The 22,806-nt window shown below is 39.0% G+C and overlaps 2 long non-coding RNA genes across 2 annotated transcripts in view; both read left to right on the top strand.

The window, feature by feature from the left end:
* LOC307179731 overlaps positions 1 to 10,375 on the top strand; it is an 87,497-nt gene extending 77,122 nt beyond the window's left edge. Inside the window, exon 4 of the long non-coding RNA XR_013825529.1 lies at positions 9,993 to 10,375. This is a non-coding gene — a long non-coding RNA (uncharacterized lncRNA). The remainder of the gene's footprint in view (positions 1 to 9,992) is intronic.
* Positions 10,376 to 10,512: 137 nt separating this feature from the next.
* Positions 10,513 to 22,806, top strand: part of LOC307179729 — a 157,373-nt gene continuing 145,079 nt past the window's right edge. The window contains exon 1 of the long non-coding RNA XR_013825526.1: positions 10,513 to 10,653. This is a non-coding gene — a long non-coding RNA (uncharacterized lncRNA). The remainder of the gene's footprint in view (positions 10,654 to 22,806) is intronic.

The raw sequence follows: 22,806 nt of genomic DNA on the forward strand, positions 1-22,806 counted from the left end.
AGGAGTTGCTTTTCTATAGGTCATTGGATCATCTGATTATTGTTTTCTGTTTCATTGATCAGTATGGACTCTAACTTTGCAGATATGAACAATTACAAAATTCAATGAAAATAAGATTAAAAACCCCACCAAAAACTAGAAAGATGATACTAGAAGATCTCATTTTGCTCGTCGTGGGAATTTTCCCATGAACTGACTTTTCGGCTTCTTCATCCATCCCCCTCCCCAAGGCTACTGTGTGGCCTTTCTTCCCAGAAGAACTGAGTCTATGATATTTCAATTCCTGGAAGCAATTTGCTGTGCCAGCATAATATTTACTACCAATGCATGATGTTCAAGACGCTCATTTCCCCAATTCCCTCATCAGTGTGGACAGAGCTGATAACCTTTCCAGAGAGCTCATATCACTGTACGCTGCCCTGAATTCACCAAAACGATCCCAATTTTTAAGTCAAAGCGAATGTTAGAAATCCACTACAGTATGTGAATATGAGAACTAGTTTGTTGTGTGTATCATTATAGGAATAGACTATAATTCATAGAAACTCATAGCTGGAGGGAGTTTGAGAGTTTTCCTTCTGTCAACTTTATCACCTTCATTAATGTCTGCATTGAAATCACCGCTTCAGCCAGATGATAGTGTGAATGTGTGTGTGTGTGTGTGTGTGTGTGTGTGTGTTTTGTGGAATATCCCAAGAAAAAATATACGTTAATGGGTTTGACAATTCTTGAATCCTCCAAAGGTTAGTAATATGAATGTAGACTTTAACCATTTTCTTTTTCCAGGAGTGAAAACTCAATTCTATTAAAAAAGAACAGATGCGTAATCCATTGTGTGGTGGAAAGAGCATTGAGCTAATTGGAAGTCATGGCTTTATGATCTGGTTTTTTCACTTACCAGGTGTGTGACCCAGGGCAAGTCACAGTATCTTTCTGGGATTCATGTTAGAATAATCTCCAAGAATCCTTTCCAATTTAAAAATCTTTGATAGTGTGATTCTTTTTTATAGCACTCAGACTTTTTGGTTCATGGACTTCTTCCAGTGGCCACCATAGACAACCTACTCACTTATGCGAGACAAGGTTTGGGGAAAATTTTTGCTAGACAGACAATCGATACTGGAATAGAAGTTTAATATGTTGGTACTCGGGTGTTAAACTTAAGTTTAAATTAGCTGGAATTATACTCATTTATATAAAATACCCAGATTTGTTCAGCATTCAGCTTTTAGTAGAAAGATGAAATATGGCAAGATGATTTGGATCAATGCCCTTTTCTTGAAATAGCCACGGCTTGAAGTCAGTGCACATTAGCCTGGATGTCGTCTTCCTTCAGCTGTGTCCTCTGTCATTCTTTCTGCACAATGATTATAAATGTTCAGAACGATGCCTTCAAGTTACTGCAAATCTTCAGGCATCAAGAAAAAAAGTCAAATAAACTGTGCTAAAAATATACTACTTATTAAGGGGGGAAAGTTATTCCAGTTTCTTAACAAACACATTCAAAGACACGTTTTTAAGAAAAGAAAAAAGATTATTTGGTGAAGCAATCAGTTCACACATATTTATTGAGCATGAATTTCTCTATGTATTATAAGGCATTTAGGAGTTTGATACATGCTCTTGTCCGCAAAAAAAAAAAAAAAAAGAAAAAAGAAAAATTAAACAAACGTGAGAGTAGGAAACAAAACAGCAGTTAATAGTAACATGTGTGTTTATGGTTGCTGTGGTGAGCGGACACTCGTCACGTCTTCTAAATTACTGCTAGTGTGCTTTTCTGTGCTATAACGTGGAGAAGGTGAAAAACACCTTCTCCCAGCCTCTTCGAAAACTAGAGTTCTGGATGTAAGTTAGATTTTTCCAGATTGAGGCATTCCATGAGATTTGGAAAGAAGAAGTGGGAAAGGAGCCTTCCTATTGCTGCTACACTTACTTTTGCTTCAAGCCAGGTTGTGAAAATGGGTTTTTCTACAGCCACGTGGCAGTGTCTGCTCACCAACTTTGTGGGTATGGACAGGGCATTTGAAGGGGTGCTAGTAATGCTTTCCAAAGGTCTGAATGCCAGCTCTACAGATAGGTATTGAGCCCAGCAATTGCCCTGGTGTCCCGTGCAGTGAATGTTATGGTGGTAGATTTTCCCTCTGATGGACCAGTTAGGAATTCTTGTTGGAGGGAGTCCTAGATCCTCGGCCTAAAGCCCATTCTGCGAACTCTTACAACAGTTCTGTGAGCACCCCCAAACTCTGTATTAAACCCCTTTCTACAATACTTAAAATAGCTGGCATGATTCCCATTTCCAGCCCCAAATATTCATACACCAGTGAGTGATGCAGGAGTACACAGAGGAAAACAAACAGTGAGGACAAGAATTATAAACTTTTCTGGACTAGATGACCAAGCTGCAGCTTGAAGAAAACATAAATGGACTTCTGATAATTCTTTGAAAAATTGGGCTAAAATTTATTCATAAATTCATGCTTGTGCTTTATATATGTAATAGTAATTTGGATTTTGTATCAGCCTATAAATGATAAGACCATAGAAGATCCTAAAAGCCACTGCTTTTGGACACTTTATTTTACTAAATTCAATTTAAAGAGGTTCTTAATTTTCCAGGCTCCAATGCATAAAATAATCCCCCAAAGAGCAATTGCTGTTGCTTTAGCCCTGGACCTTTAGAGTAAATTATAAATGATCAAAAATGTGTTCCAGATATTTTATGCGTAAGGCTAAGCCAACAAAAACCAGAAAACTGTGGACTTTAGGATAAAAATCCTCTTGTGCCAAAGTATTTAGGGATTTTAGTTTAGCTTTGTGGCTTTAAGGCCTCAAATCATGAAAGGTCAAATTAGGAAGTAGTGCCGGGGGGTTTTAGGACTGCCTCTGAAATCGAAAGACACCTCAGTCCTGTTAGGAAGCTCCAGTGCACCGCGTTCATCTTCTTTTCTTGGAATGTTCCAGAATTTTCTTGCTCCCTGAGATTAACAACTCCGAAGCAACCTGCTCTTTTCCTGGACCTAGTTCTCTTAGTCATAGAAAGCATGTGTCCTTGGCTTCCTCTCCAGGAGGGATAAAATGATAAGCATTCCTTCTTTCCACTTACTTACTCCAAGTGACCAACCATCCTTGGCCTGACCTCTGGAGTACAGGTCTCCTCCTGACATGTAGACACAAAGGTCAGCATATTGGTCATCTGCTTCTGTGATCAGGGTTTCAGGGACAGCTCTATCTCTAAACCTCAGACCAGTTACACATCAGCAACCACAGAGCACATCCAGTTAGCTGAGACCAGGACAGGGCTAAAGGACCTTATCTTTACATTTGCTTGGAACTTGACAACTGGTTGAGGTAGGGAAAAGAATTTCCTTCAGGAACCATCAAAGAATCAAAGGATTTTCCTGCTCTACCTTTCTAGAAAACACAACAAGTTTCCATTCTTTGTCACTTGTTGGCCATGCATATTAAGTTCCTCAATCACTAAAACCATTAGGAGATTGTACATGGCAAAGAGGACAGAAAGTAACAGTTGCTATAACCCCATGAAATTGTTAATATGAATCCTCATATTCCAGACTGATCGATCACTCACGGGCTTCCAGCTCTAAGTGAAACAAGAATATGAGAAGCAGATGATTGAGAGGTTGTTCTCTTTCTCCCCAAATTAACTTTGGGATAGCTTTACAGACCGTGACACGATCACACACCAGGAGTTCAGAAGATGCTCCACAGAATGGTAGTTCGCCACCTAAACTAGGTGTCTTTATTGTACTGGCTGGAAGGGTCTTTGAATGCTGCTGTACCAAGGGATCTTCTCCCTGTCGCTCAAATCTCTCATTTTTTTCAACTTCCCCCTCCCTCCTACTCAGATGAAATCAATACATTATAGTAAATAAGTGATCAGACCTTGAACCTTGTCTCTTGTGGTGAAAAGAAATCCAATTCTGGGCTGGCCTCATGCATAGGTAGCTTTTATGGTTGGAGGAGAGAGGCATGAAAAGGCTCAGTTCTCTGGCCAATCACCCCACCTGTGGCTGTACTAGATATTCTCAGATATTCTGTAACGCTCCCCCCGCCACCCATTACATACCAATGGCCTTTCAGACAATAAATGCTTTGTGTTGTTATCATTTACACCCCAAAATACAATTTTAGGTTTTTATCAAGGCTTAAGAAAGAGCATAGGGCAGTAGGTGCTTTCAGAGTGAGAATGGGATGCTTGGAGGGTGAGCAGATTGGAGAGGCTGGGGCTTTTTAAAACAAAACAAAACAAAAACTTTCTAAGTTTGTGGAGCTTAGATTGGCTCACTCAGCATTGTTTTATTTTGTCTTCTGATGATCTATAAAGGAATCTTCCATTATTGAATGATAACCCACAGTTTAATCTCCCTCCTTGCTGGAGATCAATCTCCAGTGAATGAAATTTCTCTTATTTCCTTAGGACGAGGAGAGTAAGTGTCTCAGTGGGAGGAGTAGGTGGAAATAAAAGCATCTCCACTGCTACCCAGGATAAGCGTTTAAGAAGGAAGGAAAGAAAAAGAACAAAAGGCATCTTTAAGATGAATATATACAGTGAGGCTATGTAGCTACATAAAGGAGAATAAAAGGATTTTGAACGGTATCGTCTTTTCTAAACTTAAAAAATGTATGGTAGCAAACTTATTTTTTTAAGAGTTATTTTAAAGAGTTTGCCTACAATATTTGCTCTCATAAACTTATTGCAAATGAAAAATCGTGTTTGTTGCTTAGTGATTTACAAGTCTTTCCCCATTACTTCAAAGATGAATATATTGGAAGACATTTAGATTTCTAAAGCTAACTAGATTTCCCCGAGAGAAGGTTTATAATATTGGAAATATTAAAGGTAATGCTGATTTTTGTGTGGGGTGTGGGAATTCTTTGAGGTGGAATGTAAGTACCAGGAAATCCCAGAGACCACCACCGGAGGGGAGAAACATTTCACGTTTGTTAAATTAAGAAATGGCATTTGACATTGAGTTTTTCCTCCTTAACTCACAAGCTGCTGAGTTAACTCAAATCTGTACTAATTAGGGGTTATGTTTGGCTCAAAATTACAGGCTCTTTAAAAAAAAAAAGGCACAAATGCCCATATATTATACGCCATTCCTAATTATAAAATAAAAATGACAGTACCGAATTGGCTCAATTTCCCATTTCAGATATCACATATGGTGTTAAGTTCAATAATGACAAAAAATATTGAAGGTACTGGAAATATAAAACTTTCATTTGTCAAATATGCTTCATACATTTCATCTTTGAGTTTCTTATCATAGGTTTTAATGATACGAAATGAAGCCAATTTCATATTTATCCTGTGTGACCAGAATGTGACCCTTCCTGAACTTTGACGACTTCTGGGATTTTGTGACATTGTAACATTGGCAGAAACATTTTATTCTTTTAATACAGCTTCTTTCTAGAGGGGTGATTAAACTCGTTGAGTGTGCCCCTGCTAGAACTATGGACTCAGAAACAGTCGTTTGGTCTTTGAAGAAAATATGAAAGGTACTTAGCCTCAGAAGAAAGGTTTGATCACCTACATACAACACCAGGTCTCCTGACCCTACTTAACTGCTGTCAGCAATTGTTTACCATCATGTTGGATGATGGATTATGAAGACATGAGGACATGGGCAATTTATGCTCCTCAGAATATTCTGATCTATTCTATGTTATATGGGCTAAAATATAGATGGGAAGACTTTTACTAACTGATAGTTATTCACTTATGCGTCTATACCTCATCCCTCTCCGGGAAACCCTAAGTTGAACACAGAGAAAGGGAGAATACAAGAAGGCAGAACTGACTGCATTGAACCATTTCTTTTTGTTTGGAAAAGTCCAAATCCAAAAAGTTAACGTTTTCACCATATTCTTCTTTTTTGAGGAAGAATTCGTCACTTCAGTTATCATTTACCTCTACCCCAAACCTTCTTTAGTTGAGGCTAATCTTCAGAAACTAGAAATGCTGAACTTCTCTTCATGACATGGCTCTGTAGCTCTCTCCTGTCAATCTTGTTAAGGATGTGAGTCCTAGATTCCAAGAGTAAGGAGGGGTACTTGAAAACATCTGGTCCAGTCTCCTCATTTTACACAACATGAAGCAACCGAGGCTTGAGTGTTCAAATAACTAGTTCAAAGTGGCTCAGGCACCTACTAACAAAGACAAAATCAGATTCCACACAACCCCTGTTCCATATCCCCTGCTTTTCTATATACCCTGTGTCACTTCTTGAGTTCTCCGAACTTTCCATGTATTCAGTTTGTTTCTTCTAGGATTCGTCTGCCTGAATGGATACTAACATCAGTCGTGAATCCTAGTAGATTCAACTCAAGATTTATGGAGAATCTAGGTATAATCTCAGGGTTGTCAGGGACCTCACTCACTTCAGTCGGTTTGGAGCTTCTGTTTGTTTTGTTTTGTTTGCCTGTATCGCTGTTGCTTATTAGACATCTGTCCTCTGCTTAAATTATGACAATGTCAGAGAATGCTTGAATTTCCGAGATAGGCCACTTCATTACTGAGAAACACTACTCATGTGAAGAATTCTGTATTATTTTGAGCAAAATATGCCAACCAATAAATTCCACCAGTTGGCCAAGGTTTGTTGCCCAATAAGGGGAAAATGGCACACTTCTCTACAATCGAAGAGCAGACCTTCTCCCTGAGTCTCAGTACTTGAATCTCTGAAATTTAATAAGGCATTTCCATCCCAGGAGGCATTCTAAGAGAAATCTCAAACCCTAGACATCTCTTCTCTTCCTGTGAGATTGACAGTTGCCATGGGAATGGGGCGAGGGGTTGCTGTCCTCAGCCCCTCCATGATTTCATCCTAGCACAGTTCCTGTGGGGACCTAAGTGCCTGTGAAGATTTTTATAGAGGTCCATCAGCTGGGCCGAGTAGAGGAAGTGCTGGGTCCCTCTGCACCAGAGGAGGGAACATGATTTATTCAGTGCTTACTGAGTGGCTCTAATGTCCCTGACTTGCCTCCCGCACTGAAAAACACAAGAAGTCCGATTTTATTTTAACTCCAGACTTGTTTTCAGTTGTACTTCTTGGGTGGATTTCAGTAGTTTCTAATTAAAACAAGAGAGCACTGCAGTAAACCCTCAGCTGATCAGCTGATCAGGCCCACTGGATGGATCTAAAGTGCGGGTCAGATTCCAAATGTTAAGCCCTTAATTTTTCTGTGGCCGTGAACGTGAGAAAGCAGCTCAGACTGGCTTCAACAGGATCTTCAGTGTGACTCACCCAGGGTTGGGAATTTCAGCTGAGAATACAGTTTGACTATTTTATAAATTAATAGGAAACCCGACTCTGTCCTTGGAGGGAGATACCATCCAGAAGACCACACAGCCATTTTCTACATAAAGGGGAGCCTGGGAGCCTGAAAGCGGCCACCTAATGTGAAATCCAAGGCTGGACTTTGTAGTGATCTTGGAGTGGGGCAGCGAAGAGCATTCTTTGATGGTGAAAGCCCCATCTCTAGAGACTCTGAGGCACTCTAGGGAAGCCTCGGATCCATCTGTCATCATTATTTTGTCAGGAAGTAAAATACTTGCACCTATGTTAAGTTCCTAAATAGGTTTAACGATATCTTCGCCAGTTTATAGACAGAACACCAGCATGCCTCATCAAAGTCAGTATCTTGCCTAGGTACTCCTGATTATAGATGTGGTCAAGAAGTAGACCATTTCTTAGACACTTCCCAAATATATCCTTACATCAGAAAGCCTCATTCTGTTCTCCGAGTGGCAGTTCTTGGAAGTTCTAGTAATTCCCTGGAAATTTCAGAACATCCAGCAAAAAGCCACGTTTCTAGAATAATAAGGAGATTTGTCACGCAGGGCCGGAATTTTCTGAGCCAGTTCCTCACTATTAGACTGTCGCAGGGGGTCTGTGATGTGCATGTCATATTATGGGTAAAGTTGTTAAAATTTTTTTTAAAGTATGTAAGGTACACAGAAAGATACAAAAGTAACACAGTGAACGCTCACAATCCATTACGCAGCATAAGAAATAAAACATGATCCATAAACTTGAAGCCTGTCTATACTACCCCCAATATTACCTCCCCACGCCCCGGAAAGAAGTCTCCATCCTAAACCACATGTTCTTATTCGCAAGCATTTCTTTGTGAAATTAATGCACAGTATCAACTCGAATGTTTATAAACTTTATACAAAGCATATTCTGCATATCTTTTTCTGTAACTTGCTTTTTCCATTCAACATTATGTTTGAAAGATTCATCCACCTTGATAAATATAGTTCCAGTCCATTCATTTACATTTCTGCTTAGAATTTTATTTGTTTTTGCATTCTTCTGTTGATAGGTACATGGTTTTCATTTTGGTTAAAGAATGTATACTTTTAAATTTGTTAGAAGTTGTCAAGTTGTTCTTGAAAGTGGTTACACTAATACGTACTCAGATGGGCAATGTGTTAGAGTTTCTATTTTTCACATCCTTGCTAATATCTGCTATTGTCAACCCATTAACATGTTGGCCAATCTAATGGTCTCTCATTATGGTTTTAATACTCATTTCTCTGATTTCTAGTGAGATTGAGCATCTTATTGGTAAGGTTTGTATCTTTTATACTAAATTTGCTTTCCCAATTTCCTTCTCCATTTCTTACACTAAATATTGCCCTCTCTCTATGTATGTCTCTCTGTCTCTGTCTCTCTCTCTTGCTCTTTCTGTCTCACACTCACACCCTGCCATACTTTCCACTGCTGTGTATGCTCTGGAAGGCAGAAGCATAGATGTATTCTCAATTCTTAATGTCAAGTCTGACCTCAATAAGGTGCTTAATAAATATTGTCTGAAGAAATGAATTTGCATTTCTTTCAACTCCAAATTCACCACAGGTCCTGACACCAGAAATCATCAACAAACTGGTCTCTGCCCACAGTGACTTTCTGTTGCGTATTGATCCTGCACCCCATTGCTAGTTTCACTTTCCTGAAGTACCACTTGCATTCTGTCACTTCCATGTTTAAAAATCTTCCATGCTTCCCTGTTGCTGAGCAGAACAGGTTCAAAGTTCTCATGGAGATAGTTACAGGCTTTCATCAATGAAGCCCCTTTGTTGATTCCATCTTATTGCTCGCTCTGGCTTCAACATGAGTCCTCTGTTCCAGGGGGTTCTCTTGCTCTTCATGAGACAGCTTAGTGACTGTGGAGTCTGTCCTTAGAACCTCCAGAATTGTATGCGTGAGGAAAATGCTGCACAGATTTTACCAGCCTGTAAGAATGTTGAAGGGTGAAGTCTTAATCTCTCATACCTGGGACACGGTAGATATCGTTGGCTTTTGGATGAATGGATCGTGTTTCTTGGTTTCCTGACATAAATTTAACACGCAGCATAAATCAGCAAGAACTCAGCTCTAGTACAAAACTGATAAAGTGAGTGTCAAAACCTACTAAGGGATTAAAAAAATCTCAGTGTTCATGATGAAAACTTGCTCTAATTAGGTGCCAGACACTGTGCTGTATAACAGATAGAAAGAAAAATTTCATCAGTTCTCTGTCCTGAAGGGGCTTAGAGTAAAAAAGGGAAAACAGGGCTTCCCTGGTGGCGCAGTGGTTGGAAGTCCGCCTGCCGATGCAGGGGACGCGGGTTCGTGCCCCGGTCCGGGAAGATCCCACATGCCGCGGAGCGGCTGGGCCCGCGAGCCATGGCCGCTGAGCCTGCGCGTCCGAAGCCTGTGCTCCGCAACGGGAGAGACCACAACAGTGAGAGGCCCGCGTACCGCAAAAAAAAAAAAAAAAAAAAAAAAAAAGATATAAAAAAAAGAAAGGGAAAACAGATATTAAATATTATAATATCTATATCTACCTCTACATTTACACAAAATTATATATGGTTGTATATATGTATTGTACATTATTATAAATGATGCAGATACTTTAATATCTGTATCTACCTTTACCTTTTTTTTTTTTTTTTGCCTATGTACTCACAGGCTGTTTATTTATCCGAGATTAAGGATGAGAGAGAGAGGATGAAGAGAAAAACCAGATGCCTCAAGGTGGTAGAGCTGATGGGAGAAATGAACAGAAAGGCTCCTCCTCTTGTGTTCTGCAAGCACTGCTGTGGAAAAACCTACCATGTCTAGGCTACGTAGACACCAACCAATGACCAGAAAAAGTGACCTTCAAAATAGCAACTGGAAGTCATTCTTCCCTTTATAAGGGTCAGCTGTTTCTTTCATAAGATGATAGACGCACTGAGAAATTAGACTCAGGAAGGACTAACTGCTGGTAGCTGAGAACATTCCTTCTCTTCCTTCTTACATGGAATGAATATGCCCCCAGAATGACGTGAAGCAATAAAGGTCATCGCAATTAGAAGGTTCGTAAAGGTCAAAAGCCAGTGTGGGATGTAGACTTTACCCTAGTTTTTCGTTTTCCTTTATTTTCTATTGACACATACCCAGTATGTCTTTCTTACCCTTGAAAGCAGGTGCTCTGTGCTGAGAGGGAAAGAAGAGTGAAGTCAGCATAGCGCTGAGGTCCTACTTCTCTTCTGCCCACTAACACACAAGAGAGATGAAGAGGTGCTCCCTGCTCCCCAAAGGATGGTCAGCTCTAACACTCCGTGTCTCAAGGATTCTGAAATCAGAGGTATCTTTTGTACACAGTATATTTATTGATAGATCCGATGACTTTAAGAGTTTCTGTATGTATATTTCAAGTTTTGAAAGCACAGGTTATTCTCTAAATTTAGGTAGGTGCTAAAAACACGAAAGGAAATCATTTTCACTAAACGCCTTGAACACTTGGTAGAATTTCAAAGTTTCTAACAATTTTAAAGGGAAGCAATTGGGTTTTTCCGGAGCCTGTGCTTTCAAACAGAGAACCTTTCAGCAGAAGGCTATCTGCAAGGTGAAGTCCAAGGGGAAAAGAAACATGCCCCCCACCAGCGTAAAAATGTCTGTCCAGTTAGTTACATTCTGTTCAAAATTCTGAACCCTACTAAAGAGACTGGTTCTACGTCAAAATGCTGAGTGTCCTTGATAAATACTATATGGAAGGGGAAATGTTAATTGTCAGTCGTTGAAAATATTACTCGGTTATCTTGCAAGGCCTGAGACTCTGAAGGAATGAAATAGAGAAGTCATTTGTATTTATAATGAGTGCAAAGAAAAAGACCAGTTGTTTTCTGGAAAACACAAGCAGAGAAAAGGCATATGGTATGTGTGGAAATCAAAAGTGGCTTCAACACGCAAAGGTTTACTTTCCTAAATAAGAGTGCTGGTGAGAGACCTCGAGAAATCATCTGAAATTAAAGCACCTTCTGTGCCTGTCCCGCCACTACAGGCTTCAGCTATCGAGTCTGTACCCCAAACCTCCCAAAGGAAGAGAGGAGGAAGGGTAAAAAGACCCAGCTCGAAGCTGAGCTGACTCTCTTTAAAGAGACTTCTCAGCTGGTCCACACGATAATTCTGCTTTCATCTCCCTGGCCAGAACGCAGTAGCATAGTCACCTCTAAATGCAAAGGGGGCTGTGAAATGTAGTGTTTGAACTGGGCATATTATGTTCTGGAATAAAGTTAGGGTTCTGTTATTAAAGAAGAGGGAATACTTGACACTGGGTAGACTGACAGTCTGCTTTAGCAACCAGAAGGAGAAGTAAGCAAATGGAACATTAGGAGGGAAGAAGTAGTGCATGAAATTGGACAATAGCTTTTCAGACATCACGAGTTTATGTGTATAAATACTATCAGTGGTGGGTCATTGAGGCTTCTAGACTTATCTGTGGTACTATGTTGACTAGCAAAACGATAATGAAAAGTCACTTTTGCCTCTCTTGGTCTCAATTTATTTACCTAAAAAAATGAGGGAATTTATTGTATCAACGGTTTTCAGTTTTCTTAGGGGCAAAATTCTTTCTTCTATCATAATTTTTTAGATTCCCAGATAACACTGATAAAAAGGAAAACTTACGCAGTTGAAATGGGAGTAAGTGAGCTGGCAGCTGTATACCACAGTCTTTCCTTTGTTCTACAATATGGCCTTGGAGATATGCTAGGGCTCTAAGTAAAAAAAATAATAAATATGTGAAATCCACTGATCTTGACTTTTTCAGACTTGAACATTTTAGGGTTTGATGACTTAGACCACAAAAGGGGTTCTGTACACCTTTTGTCTGTAAGTTTTTGTCTTTCTCTTCTTAGTTAGAATTTAGGGAGAAAATGTTGACTTTATTTCTTATTCAGGGAGAAAATAAGAGTCTTGTTTTTTATTTTTATTTGGGAAGAAAATAAAATACATACAGTTCTGATTTTTTATTTCTATTTGGGCGAAAAATTTGAGGGGCCCTTGGAATATCTGACCCCTTTTTGCATAAAATGAAACGTAAAATCTAGTCCTGTTCATAGAATAGATGTACGCGTTGTGCATACCTTGATATTTACTAGAATTAGGTAAGTAACTAAATTTAGATATGATGTTGTTAGGATTCCTCCTCCCCCCATAATATGTTTCCTTCCATGAAGTGTTGCTTCTAAGGACCACAAAAGCATATTCTAGATAATCTATTTCTGATCACACCTGATTTTCTATATATTTCTTAGTTAATGCTTGGATTCTATCCAAAGGTGAATATTCATGGGAGAACTTTGTTCCATGTAGTCACTTTAGTAGAGTCATGGAGAGGGGGAAGGTGTTTTCCTATAAGAATTGTAGCCAAAGTGTTGGAGTTTAAATTTCATGTGTGGCTTTTCCTTTCTGAGGATTAGCTGCTGTGCAAGTCTGAAAAAAATGCTAAGAAGAAGTAAAATCGTAGATAGAGATAGTGTAAAACCGAGGGTGGCTTTTGAGTCACACTTAATAGGAATCTAGAACTCTTTGCACTTTCCAAGTTTTCCCTGTTCTACTGGGACTCTTAAACTGAAATAATAATCTCTTTTCCCCTTTAAATAATTCTTGTCCTACTTTTAAGACTACTAGGGGAATAAAATAAAGCACATGCAAAACTTAACATCAGCATTACTAAAACATATGTAACAGCATGTAGAAACTCTGCAGACCTTGTAAAAATCCACTTAAGACCACAGAGAAAACCACCTAAGTACAGACCAAAATGTATTTGAATGGAGAGCATAGGTTTGGTGGGCAGGAAACTCAGGATTTACTTTTGGCTTTATCGTTGCCCACATCTGTGCCTTGTGTGTAATCATTCTTATCCATTTGAATTTTTAGTCTCACCCTTCATATAGATGAGTGCTATTTTTCTCTTGTCCTTCAGAGACACTGGGAATAGTATGGTCATTTTTCTAGAGTCTTAGGCCAAATGAGAGAAGATGACTCAATAACTCAAGAGGTATTACTGCTGTGACAAACACTCATGAAATACAAGACAGTATGACTCTCAGAGTCATGGCACTGGCATTAACTCTATAGTCATTTACAAAACATACAAGTTCATGATGATCTGCTCTTTAGTTCTATGGCCAGGTTTCCTTAGTAGATCTAGATCATTTAATCTTCCCTTTACCCTTGACTTGCTGGCTTTATTGCCTTCATAGTTAATCAGAGATTTAAAAAGATCAACTTCTACATGCAATGGATCTTATTTTTTTCATCCCCAAAATCTAATGGATTCCTCTTGTGAAAGCTCAAAATGGTAGGAAATGAGGTGCTACAAATCAATGGACTTAAAAATTTCTCTCTTCAATGTTGAGGTCACTGGGGCCTTCTTTTCAATTCTAATGTTCCAAGCAGCCAAACAGTCTCTAGTCCTTGACCTTGAAATTTGGGCTTGGGTCCACAATCTTCAGAACTGGGAGTCAGCCCAAGTATAGCTTTTATCTGGCTACAGCCCAAAAGTTTGGTAAAACTCCTGGAAACAAAATATCTGTAAACAAACAAAATGAACTAATATATTACTTTCATGCCATTTGAATTGAAATCAGAGCAATTACTTTAAAAAAGTCACATAAAAATATCTAAAGAATTTTCTAATTTACTAAAAGATGTTCTTTAGCAACGCCATGGTTTTTAGGAACATGGTGGGTTAGGTTTTAGGGAAAGTTTTGTATGACCTCCCGTTAAGCTTGGTTCTGTAACCACCCTTGACAACTACACTGTGTAAGGTTGTGGTCAGGAACAGCATCGCGGGCAGGCAATCTCTGCAGTCTCACGGGGCCCCGTATATAACCCTCTTATATCCCTTCTTATTTGTGTTACTACTTTGCGTTAGCCAACGACTTTGAAAATGATGACGTAGAAGGAACGGTAGAGTTCCTTCACCTTCTCTTACTCTTAGTAAACCAAATGTAGAGAGTGTGTGAATCAAGAAGTGAAATTTAGGGACTTCGCTGGCGGTCCAGTGGTTAGGACTCTGCGCTTTCACTGCCGAGGTCCCGGGTTCAGCCTCTGGTCGGGGAACAAAGATCCTGAAAGCTGCATAGTGTGGCTACAAAAAAAAAAAAAAAAATAATAATAAAAGAAGTGAAGGGCTTCCCTGGTGGCGCAGTGGTTGGGAGTCCGCCTGCCGATGCAGGGGACGCGGGTTCGTGCCCCGGTCCGGGAAGATCCCACATGCTGCGGAGCGGCTGTGCCCGTGAGCCATGGCCGCTGAGCCTGCGCATCCGGAGCCTGTGCTCCGCAACGGGAGAGGCCACAACAATGAGAGGCCCGTGTACCACAAAAAAAAAAAAAAAAAAAAAAAAAAAAAAAAAAAAATAAAAGAAGTGAAATTTTGAGTTAATTCTTTGAAGCATTTTCACTGTTCTGGTAACAACAAAGTACATATGTGTGTACAAGCTGCAAAATACAAATTGTGTAAATTTGGTGATTTCCCGTCCGAGTTAATGCTCTTATGATTGCATTCAGAACTGGTATTTGTGCAATGTAAAGATGAATGGTAACATCCATGTTCATAGGTTAAAGTATTAATTATGTTTTACTTAGAACACGAAAAGCAAATTAAAAGCTCTATGACACACCAAGAGAGGGAACACAGAAGAAAGAGAAAACAATGTAGTGCCTTTAACAGCAAATTTTTCCTGCTTTTTGAACAAGAGGACTCACATTTTTCATTTTGCACTGGACCCTGCAAATTATGCAGTTAGTTCTGGTTGTGATATGAACAGCAAAAAGGAATAGAAGTAAACGGTAATGATTAAGTATATAATGCCATCCCCGAGTGTCCCCCTCCCCCAGAAAAGGAAAAGAGTGGAGGAAGGGTATAAACCCACTGTGAGTGGAGAGGATGAACACCCAAAGAGCTGCTAGGTTCCATGGCCTACCCTGGCTCAACGGGCTCCAAAGCAGAGAGCAGGGCGCCTTCATGAGTCTCACAGTCCTGCTCTGGTTAACTGTCCCCATTTGCCATCTTTGCATCCGTAGTCTTGAGGTTAATGTAACAGCAGAGATGAGGCAAAAAGGTGTCTGATAACCAGATGCTTTAGCCGTCATCTGCCTCTAAGACAGGGTCCTCTCAGCCCAGGAGAACTGGGTGAATAGTGATAGTAAGGCTTTGCACTAAAAGAAATTGTCAGTATTTACCTTTTCCAAAAGAAAAGAAATCTTTGTTGCCATTGTAGAAGTCTTATGAAGTTAGGTTCATAAGTCATATTCTGTCTAGTGATCTTTTATCGTCACCCTGAAATCACTCATCATTTTAAACCTTCTAATCCTCCCACTTTGGGATGGTTTCTTGCCAGGGGCTTTTCCTCAGAAACTGCTTCATTCTTATTTTTGAAGCTCTAGATGTTTACTTTCTTCATCTGTGTCAGCTCAGGACTCCTTTTCCTGGCCTGTTCTCATCTAGTTTTCCTTCCTGTCTTTCTCCCTGGCAATTGCGACTGATCAAAATCTGGAAACTGTGCAGTGACATCAGAGGCAAACCAAGCCATCACTCGTGTCCTCCTCCTACTCAGCTTTTGCCCTTCTTCCTCTTCTTAGTGCCTCTGCTGATTTGTTACAACTCTCTCGAGGAAGGGTTGACATCTTGAGTTCGTTAAAAAAAACTAAGCAAAACTTTCTGATATATAATTGAAATTTTACAAATGTCAACCAGAACCATAAAAACTAGTCAGTGAAATTACCAACAAAATACTTTTGTTATCTTCCACCTGTGGGGCATCGTCGGTGCTTTAAAATGAGAACCTGCTTTGCTGTTGAGCCTTAGAGACTTACTCCTGATTGGGCCATTTCCCAGAGTTTGGGGGATAAGCCAAAAATGATTTTTGTCTGTCCCTAAACAGGAGGCACTGTTTAGTAAAGTTTCACTTGTGAATCTCTCACGTTATCCAGCAAGTGAGGACAGAGACCGCAGCTGCCTCGGTCACTTTTGTGTCTTTAGCTCCCAGCGCTGTGCCTGGCTTAGGGGTGATGCTCATCAATGGATACTGAATCAGTTAGGCCAGACGATGATGTCACAGCCACGTGATTCATGTACTTCCTGCTTATTTGTGTTGCTGTATTTCCAAGTGATGCTGTAGAGTTGAGGAGAACGCTAACTCACCTTTAACTTACTCCTTTTCACGTAGATGGAATCATAACACTGTATTGCATATTACCAAAACTTCTGCTTTCCAACCTTGATGGTGGAAATCTTTATGTGTGCTTTAGAAACTTATCTTTTGAAATCAGACTAGGAGAGTTGGATCTGTAAGTACCACAGGCACACAAAACCCTCAGAAAATGTGTCTACCAAGCCTTAAAATTGAGATCCCAGAATATTTTCTAAAACCTTCAGTAAATTAATCTTGGACACAATTATTTAAAATCTCTCCCTGTAGGGAGGAAAAAGGGAAGTTCACTCCATATTTTCATTAAATTTGATCATTTAGAAAAGACTTTAGTTGCTAAGCACACCAGTTCAGATCATGGTGCTTGCAAGTCAGTTTGTAAAATCTCAAGGAGTCAGTTTATCCAATCCTGCTGGTTAGCATGGTGGCAGGAATGACACTTCCTTGGGGTAATTTTGTCCTCTTGCCTTGATGACCACGAACAGTGCTTTCCAAGACTCAAAAAAACAGAAACATGAAATGGAAGGTATAAAGTTAAATATTTAAAGGAGACCAAAGCAGGTCATTCAGAAGTAAGGAAAATGTGTTTTCCCCTGTCTTCTCTAGTCTGACATGTTCCATGCAGGTCGGCTACCCTCCCAGTGCATCCCCTTCCATGGCGTTGCCTCATCTGTCTGTTCCACCTCCAGGAAATATTCTCTCTTCCCTTTCTAACCAAGTCTACCCATAATCCAAGGTCCAGCTAGCAGTCTCCCCTCCTCTTGCCTCCTCTCTGATGTTTCTCTTCACTCATTTGGTCCTCAGAATTGGTGTTTCCTTTAAATTCATAAAGAGCATATGCCTGTTTCATTTTTCAACGCCGCTGCTCGACATCTACCCACATTCAGCTTTTGACTTCTCTGGATTATTTTAATGTATCATTTAACCGTTATGCTTTTCCAATTAGGCTGTAACCTACATTATAAATTTCTGGAGGGTAGAGATCATATGATTAAAAAATAACCTTGAAGGTCTGAAAGTTTGTTTTGAACACAGAAAAGTACCCCCACCAATTCTTCTTTTTTGCGGTACGCGGGCCTCTCACTGCTGTGGCTTCTCCCGTTGCGGAGCACAGGCTCTGGACGTGCAGGCTCAGCGGCCATGGCTCACGGGCCCAGCCGCTCAGCGGCATGTGGGATCTTCCCGAACCGGGGCACGAACCCGTGTCCCCTGCATCGGCAGGTGGACTCTCAACCACTGCGCCACCAGGGAAGCCCACCCGCACCAATTTTTGAATAAATAATGAATGTGACTATCACTGTCCTGTACCCTGGAGTATATGAGTAGAAAGTTAGGAAACAAATAATTATGGCACGTGGAGTATAATAAGAGCTAAAGAAAGATAAAAATTATGTAGAAGATCAATGGTTCATGGAGGGGCCAAAATGGTTATGTAGCTTCTCTTAAAATTTTTGAAAGAAAATTTTAGGCCATCAAAACCTGCATTTATTCTTTTAACAGGTCAGATAATCTTTAGGACTCCATTTGCCTGAAACAGATTTCTAACTCTTTTCTGGTTTTGAAATTTACATTGTAGACAATTTTCTAACATGTCTGGATATTTGTTTTCCTCATCTCCAAAAACATCTAAAGGAAAAACTATAAAAATGAAATTAGACTACATCACGATTTAGGGATCTACAATTGAATAAGTTAAATTTTTAGAATAAATTCACTTCAACAACAAATTGAATTAATGCTCTTTTAAGCAGAACTCAGTAATTATCCATGGAGCTGGGAAGAGTAAGGTCTTCCCACAAACCTCTCACATATTAAGAAACTAGAGACCAAAGTTGCAAATGTGTTTGAATTTCTCAGTCTCTTTTCTTCCCAGAGAAACTCCGATTCAAGCCATTCCTTGGCATAGAAACCACATTTAACTCTGAACATTTTCCATCTTCGAATTTCTGTGGAAACTTTTGCTAATTAGAAAGCAAATTCTACTTGGCTTTTAAGAAATACTAAAACCACAGTTCAGGGTATTTTCAGAGTGGGTTGTTTCAAGGGACTTTTGATGTGTACTCAGTGGATGCCTGGAATGTAGTCAAACTCAACATGAAATGAAAGCTTGATTGCCCACCAATCTCACACTGCAGAGTTACAGACACCACCAGGACAGGTATGAGGAATACATTTACATGAAACACAGACCATCAGTGGGATGGAGCCTGCATGCTTTTATAGCTTATCTAATAGTTTTTACTATGTGCAGAAAACCCTATGACGATTTTCAAGTGAAAAGATGAAGAGTATGAGGAGAATTCTGTGTTTGAAATAAAAGGTGGATATTGCAATCATATATCAGCTAACACATGCAAATTAGTATTACATATTTCAACTATGTGTATTAACAATATCCTAGCAAACATGATGAAAGGAAGAACTTTCGTCATGTATGTTTTAGAGCTCTTACTTAGATGTTTTCCTATTCGTAATTAACTCCATCTATCTGTTAACTCATTTATGTATTCACTCATTCATTCATTTCATTCATTCAACAAAGAGTTGTTGAACATTTTTTATGTGCTAGCAAAATGCTACACACAATGGCTATACAAGACATGTTATAATCAACCTGTCAAAAGTCAAAGAGAGAGTCTAGAAAGCAGTAAGAGAAAAGTGATTCATCACATACAAGAGAGCTCCTATAACATTATCAATGGATATCTTTGCAGAAACTTTACAGGCAAGAAAGGAAGGGAATGATATATTCAAAGCACTGAAAGAAAAAAACTACCAAGCAAGAATCCTATATACAACAAAATCGTCCTTCAAAAATAAAGGAGAAATAAAGAACTTCCCAGGCAAAAAAAAGCTGAGGGAGTTCATCATCAGTAGACCTGCCTTCCCAGATGCTAAACAGAGTCCTTCGGGTTGAAATGAATGGATGCTAAGAACATAAAAGCCTATAAAACAAAAGCTGTCTGGTAAACATAAATATATAGACAAATACAGTATCCTGTAATGCTATAATAGTGATACATACATCACTTTTAATTCTGGAACAAACTTTAAAAGATAAAACCATAAAATAACTATAAATTATGTTAATAGATACAAAATATAAAAGATGTAATTTGTGACATCAATAACATTAAGTATGGTTTTATGGTTTTAACATAAAACAGAGTTTTTGTATATGATTTAAATTATGTTGTTATTTTAAAATAGATTATTATAAATATAAGAAGTGTTATACAATGCCCATGATAACCACAAAGAAAATACCTGTAGAAGATACACCAAAGAAAATGAGAAAGGAATCAAAGCATGTAACTGGAAAAAAAAAATCAACAAAACACAAAGGCTGCAAGAGAGGAAAGAGGGAAAAATAACTAAGACATACAGAAAACAATTAACAAATGGTAATAGAATAGTAAGTCTTCCCTATCAGGAATTACTTTAAACGTAAATGATTAACTCCTCAATCAAAAGATATAGAGTGGCTGCTATGGAGAACAGTATGGAGATTCCTCAAAAAACTAAAATAGAGCTACCATATGATCCAACAATCCCACTTCTGGGCATGTATCTGGAGAAAACCATAATTTGAAAAGATACACGCACCCCAATGTTCATTGCCGCACTATTTACAATAACCAGGACGTGGAAGCAATCTAAATGTCCATCAACAGAGGAATGGATAAAGAAGATGTGGTACATATATACAATGGAATATTACTCTGCCATAAAAAAGGACGAAATCATGCCATTTGCAGCAACATGGATGGACCTAGGGACTGTCACACTAAGTGAGGTAAGTCAGACAGAGAAAGACAAATATCATATGATATCACTTATATGTGGAATCTTTAAAAAAAGGCTACAAATGAACTTATTTACAAAACAGAAATAGAGTTACAGATGTAGAAAATAAACTTATGGTTACTGGGGTGTGAGTAGGGGGGAGGGATAAATTGGAAGATTGGGATTGACACATACACACTGTATATAATAGATAACTAATAAGGACCTACTATATAGCACAGGGAACTCTACTCCATATTCTGTAATGGCCTATATGGAAAAGGACATAAAAGAGAGTGGATATATATATATGTATAGCAGATTCATTTTGCTGTACACCTGAAACTAACACAACATTGTAAATCAACTATTCCCCAATAAAAATTATTTTTAAAAGATACAGAATGGCTGAATAGATTTTTAAAAACTAGAGGCAGCTATATACTATCTACAAAAGACCCACATTAGATCTAAGGACACACATAGGCTGAAAGTGAAAGGAGGGGAAAGATATTGCATGTAAATGATAACCCAAAAGGAGCAGAGGTGGCCATATTTATATCAGAAAAAATAGACTTGAAGTCCAAAACTGTCATAAGAGCCAAAGAAGGACATTATAAAATGATAAAAGGGTCAATTCAACAGGAATACATAACAATTATAAATTTATTTACACCTAACAGCAGAGTATGCAAATATATGAAGCAAACATTGACAGAAGTGAAGAAAGAAATAGACAGCAACAATAATAGTGAGGGATTTCAATACCCCACTTTCAATAACAGACAGAATGACCAGACAAAAGATCAGTAAGGAAACAGGATTTTAATAACATTATAGACCAATTGGATGTAACAGATATAAACAGAAAACCACATTCACCAGTAGCACATTACATATTCTTCTCAAGTGCACATAGAACGTTGTCTAGGATAGATTCCATATTAGGATACAAAAAAGTCTTAACAAATTCAAGAAAATCGAAATCGTTCAAAATATCTTTTCTGACCAAAATGAAATGTAACTAGAAATCAGTAGGAAAGGCAAAACTGGGAAATTCACATATATGTGGAAATTAACACACTCTTGAACAACCAAGACTGAATCATGCAGAAATAAGAAATACAAACAGAGCTATAAATAGTAAGAAGATCAAATCAGTGTTCAAAAACTTCACAACAAAGAAAAGCTGAGGACCAGATGGCTTCACTGGCAAATTCTACCAAAAAGTTAAACAAAAATTAACACCAATCTTTCTCAAACTCTTCCAAAAAATTGAAGAGGAGAAAACATTTCCAAACTCATTTTATGAGGCCAGCACTTTTCTAATACCAAAATTAGACACTACAAGAAAAAACTCTACAAGAAAAAAAAAAACCTGCAGGCCAATATACTTACTGAATATTGATACAGAAATCCGCAACAAAATACTAGCAAACAGAATTCAACAGCATGCTAAAAGGATATACATCATGACCAAGTAGGATTTAATCCTGGGATGCAAGGATGGTTCAATATGGAAAAATCAAGCATTGTAGTACACCACGTTAACAGAATGAAGGGGGAAAAATCACACGATCATTTCATTCGATGCATTAAAACTATGACAAAATTCAGCACTCTTTCATGATAAAAATAGCAAACTAGGGCTTCCCTGGTGGTGCAGTGGTTGAGAGTCCACCTGCCGATGCAGGGGACACGGGTTCGTGCCCCGGTCCGGGAAGATCCCACATGCCGCGGAGCGGCTGGGCCCGTGAGCCATGGCCACTGAGCCTGTGCGTCCGGAGCCTGTGCTCCGCAACGGGAGAGGCCACAACAGTGAGAGGCCCGCGTACTGCAAAAAAAAAAAAAAAAAGCAAACTAGGAATAAGGAAATGACCTTAATGTAATAAAGACCACTTATGAAAAGCCATTATATGGTCTATATTCATTATAGATGGAAACCATGGGATTGGGAACAAAAGGATTGAGGTAGGAGTGACTATTCTTATAATACTTTTAGTGACCTGCTTGGAAAAGATATGCTTTCTGTCTCTACACCAGGTTCTGTTGGATTATATGTTCTATTCCTGGAATGGAAGGCTTACACCACGGGACAGAGTGAGGGTTTCACTAAACCTAAAGTTACTCTTACCATCTCTAGTCATTTGAATCTACTCATGCTAGTAGACCATAAGGTGAAGAAAGGAATTACTATAATAACTGAAGTATTTGATTACCACGAGGAGATATTGGTGCTGCTATCATTAAATAGGAAAATTTGTCTGAAACTCCAGGGATTCACTGGGGATGCCTGTTGGTAATCAATGCCTAGTGATAACCATGTAGTTTCAGTAACTGAGCCTGACAACAGTCTAAAATGGGGGGATTCGAAATCTCAGAAATGAGATTCTGGGTCATATCGCTGGCAGTCTAGAGCTGAGAGGAATCTAGAAAGCATGACAGAGGAAAATGATAAAAAATTAATAATGATCTGTGGACCAGCTAAGGCAGTAGCGACTATAGCTGGT

The sequence above is a fragment of the Stenella coeruleoalba genome (assembly GCF_951394435.1).
Source record: "Stenella coeruleoalba genome assembly, chromosome: 21".
Lineage (NCBI taxonomy): Eukaryota > Metazoa > Chordata > Mammalia > Artiodactyla > Delphinidae > Stenella > Stenella coeruleoalba.